The sequence below is a fragment of the Saccopteryx bilineata genome, chromosome 2 (genome assembly GCF_036850765.1).
Source record: "Saccopteryx bilineata isolate mSacBil1 chromosome 2, mSacBil1_pri_phased_curated, whole genome shotgun sequence".
Lineage (NCBI taxonomy): Eukaryota > Metazoa > Chordata > Mammalia > Chiroptera > Emballonuridae > Saccopteryx > Saccopteryx bilineata.
This window is the reverse complement of record NC_089491.1, coordinates 68,564,637-68,568,911: the sequence shown is the minus strand read 5'-3', so window position 1 is coordinate 68,568,911 and position 4,275 is coordinate 68,564,637. Positions and strand designations below refer to the sequence as shown.

The 4,275-nt window shown below is 40.4% G+C and overlaps 1 pseudogene; it reads right to left on the bottom strand.

Moving 5' to 3' along the window:
• Positions 1-1,484: 1,484 nt before the first annotated feature.
• LOC136322867 (protein Red pseudogene) lies at positions 1,485-3,318 on the bottom strand (annotated as a pseudogene).
• Between the last annotated feature and the right edge of the window lie 957 nt (positions 3,319-4,275).

Below are 4,275 nucleotides of genomic sequence, written 5' to 3'. Positions count from 1 at the left end.
GCAGATTTTTGAGTTATTTAAATGTTAATGCATGCAGCCTGACCAGGCGGTGGCACAGTGGATGGGGTGTCGGACTGGGATGCAGAGGACCCAGGTTCAAGACCCCGAGGTCGCCAGCTTGAGCGCGGGCTCATCTGGTTTGAGCAAAAAGCCCACCAGCTTGAACCCAAGGTTGCTGGCTCCAGCAAGGGGTTACTTGGTCTGCTGAAGACCCACGGTCAAGGCACGTATGAGAGAGCAATCAATGAACTAAGGTGTTGCAATGCGCAATGAAGGACTAATGATTGCAGCTTCTCATCTCTCTCCGTTCCTGTCTGTCTGTCCCTGTCTATCCCTCTCTCTGGCTCGCTCTCTGTCTCTGTAAAAAAAGAAAAAAAAATGTTAATGCATGCAATTATGAATAGATAATTATTTTTTTTGACTCAGGATTAAGAGTCTTTATTATTATTATACATTTTATTTTGGCTATTATCTTCTTTATTTCAAAATGTGCTCTTCAGTATTTCTTGATCTCAACATATCTGAGTGATAGGAGATCTTACTATTAGAAGTAGTAACTCACTGTATTGGTAACTTGGTGGGCCATGCAATGAGTGATGAGACAAATGTAATTGAGCATAGGACTATGTTTTCTCACGCATGTTAATAAGAATCTCTTCTGATAAGTAACAAGTGGTATTAATATTGTCATTATGAAGCCATCTTAAATGATAACTATTTTATCATCTTCACTTATTTCATTTCATTAATTTAAAAAATGTAAATTTTTACAAATTTTTTCCCAACATTTTATGAAATGATTTAGAAGAATTAAGAAGTATACCAGTTGATGATCAGTTTCTTAACTCATGAATATTGCACTGATTCACCTCTGCTTTTGTGAACCCACTGCCTAATTATGAAACTGTATTGGGCCCTGGTCAGGTAGCTGAGTTGGTTTAGCATCTCTCTGAAACAACAAGGTTGCAGGTTCGATTTCCAGTCAGCACACACACAGAAACAAGCAACAAATGTGCGACTGAGTAGAACAACAAATGAATGCTTCCCTTCTCATCTCTCCCTTTCTCTCTCTATCTCTATAAAAATCGATAAAAAAAAAATTAAGCCCTGACCAGACAGATTGGTTGGTTGGAACATGGTTTTAGAACATGAGGTTGCTGGTTCAATTTTCCATTCAGGGAAAGTACAGGCGCAGCTCTATGTTCCTGTCTCTCTTTCCCCCCCCCCCAAAAAAAATATATATATACATAAGGTCTACCGGAAAGTTCTGTTCGTTTTTGGAATAAAACAAAATACAAATTTTTCTTACCATCAATAAACTTTATTAAATAATATAATTGCCATTATTATTAATGATTTCTTGCCAGCGTGAGGGCAATTTGTATATCCCATTTTTGAAAAATGTTTTATCTTTTTATGCGAAAAATTGAACCAGTGCTTGTTTGATATCTTCTTCATTTTTTAATTTTTTGCCCTTCAAACAATTTTTTTTTTGCAGGTTAACCAATTTTAATGGAACCAAATGATTATACAGAAATATTTTATATACATTTATTAAAATAAAAAACCTTACAACTTTTCAAGGATTGAAGAAAGCAAGCAGTGGGGAGCATAACCTTGTAAAGACTCCTTGGAGTTGGAAATGGAGATTACTATTTTGGTCTGTTCACTTCAACCCCATCAGCTTCCATCTTCTTCCTCTTCTCAATGATTGCACTAATCTTCTTCCATTGGTGATCAAGCTCTGCCTTGTCATTGGTTTCCTTGGAGAGCCTGGTTTTCCGCCCGTTAGACATTTTGATGCCATACTGGGATTCAGCCTTGGGTAAAGTTTCCTTGTTGTTCATATACTCGCTGTATTCTTCCTGGGTATCAAAGTCCCAACGGCCTAAGGGTCCCTTCTTGTTACCCTGGTCCATTTTGCTGCAATCAACCTCCTCGTCACTGTCGACAGCCATGTCATCCATCGTGGCTGGGTAGCACTCAGCATAACTGTTGGAGATGCCAAAGAAATCTCCCAGCTGCTTCTTATCCTCTGGCTTCTTCAGCGATTCAGTGCCTTCCCAGCCAGCAGAACCAGCAAACTTTTCATTGATTGATTTGACCAACTCCTTGGCAGACCCAGGTCCTTTGTCAACATCTATGGGCTCATCATCCACTTTTGGCTTCTCAAGTAGCTGTGCCTCTTCTCTTCCTCTCTCTCTCGGTCCCACTCCCGATCTCATTCTCGCTCCCACTCCCTGGCATGGTCTCTCTCTCTCTCTCCCGATCACGCTCCCGTTCCCGATATTGCCCCCCCCCCCCCGTTCCTTGTCCTGAGGCGTCTTGGTTGTGGAGGGCACAAAATCCCCAATGTCTTCGAATATATTCATGTCAGCCTCAGGGGGTTTCTTCTCTTCCAGCTTCCCTTTATCCTTCTTCTTGAGCTTCTTGTTGCGGTTCCGCTGCTTCAGGTAGGAAAGGATCTGGGTGAGCTTGCTGATGACAATGCCATTTGTAGTCAGCGTGGTCTGGGCCTCCATGGTGGAGCAATCAGCTTTGCTGCGGATAAGAGTGGTGGGAATGTCTGTGTCAGCATACTCATCATCCAGGTATACCCAATAGGCCATGCGCCCGGCAGGAACAGTTCATTCCACTCGTATGCCTTGCTTTTGAAGAGCATGCGGGAAACGTTGCGGCCCAAACGTGTCTTAAATTCAATTTTATTTTCAGGATCCTCATCTTTCTTGGTTTCCTTTTGGGGCTTTTCCATGAGTTCTTCCTCCTCCTTCTCTTTGCTGGCAATCTCAGCTCATACCTTCTGAAGTAGAGCAAAATCCAAGCCTTTCACCAAATGAGTGTGTTCCATGTCACCACCCAAGAACTTGGACTCTTGGATCAACTGTCTTCTCTTCTCTGCAGCTGATTTGTCCGCTTCAGCAGTTGGACCCACAGCCCTGTAGTTAGCTGTAGTGCTGGTCAGCTCCGTTTCCTCATAATCTTTATTCACACCATCTCGCCGTTCCTTGGCTTGGTCCCGGTACTTCTCTGCTAGTTCTCTCTCTCTCTCTCAATTTCTTGTTGGCGAAGCTTGGCATAATAACTTTTCCTTTTTCTCCTTCTTGCAGCTGGGTCTTCATCCTCATTGTACTCCCTTGGCATCTCATGGTGACGTGACTTGGAGGGCGGTGCAGAGGGAGGTGCAGCCCTCGGGGTCATGAGAAGCTTCCTAAAGTCTTCATTGGTGAGTTTTGATTGGTGGAAGGAGTGAGGATCATCCACATTGTGGCCATCTGGGGCCAAAGGGTTGGAAAACGGCTGGCTATCACGCTCCGGCATTTTGTCCGCAGTGTTTCAATGCCAGCAAGAACTCCAAACAATTTTGTAAGGACAAAAACAAGTGATAGTCGGAGGGTACTAAGTCCGGGGAATATGGTGGATGTGACAGACATGCTTCTGTAGCATTTCTTCCTTGTTGAAATTCGTAAAAACTACAGTAAATGAACTTTATCAGTAGCCATAGGTACACTATGGCTTCACACATAAGACTAATGTGAATCAACTTTGTTTTAGTTAATTTGCTACATCAATATGTGTACATTAAGTAATAAAAATAGAGAGACACACATGCGCCAAATAAACATGTTCTTACGTGTCAAAACTTGTTGTGATAGAAACAGACAGAACTTTCCAGTAGACTTTATAAATACATATATATGAAAAAGAAAAGAAAGAAGAAAAAAAAGTATAATAAATTTCAACAAATGTATTACCATAGATAAAAGAAAATTTTCATATACTAATCACAGTCATTTACTGACATTGTCAACTTCCAGGATTGATTTAAAAAGAAAAAGTCTAAGAAAACTAACAGGAGAAAGAATTACTTAATCCTAATAATATTTACTAAAAACTTACATCAAATCAGATAATGTTGAAACCAGAGATGCAGTCTCAACATGAGGGTATTCACTATTGATAATTTTATTCAATATTAAACAGAAGGTACTGGAAAATCTAGTAAGGCAATTTATTAAGTAAAGAAGTTGGAAGTATGATAATTGGAGGGATGAGGCAAACACTTTTCAGATTCACATGACCTAAATTAATAGAGAAGAACAAAAATTAAAAAGCAAACAAACAAAAAGTTAAGATATTTTTGAGAAACAGCATTGGGGAGACTTTTTGTGTCTGCTGTTGTTTATTATAAAGCTCTAGTAATGAAGACAGCAATGGCTTTGGAGCTTGAATAGACAAGAGACCAGTAGAACAGAGTTCTGATACATGTATACCTAC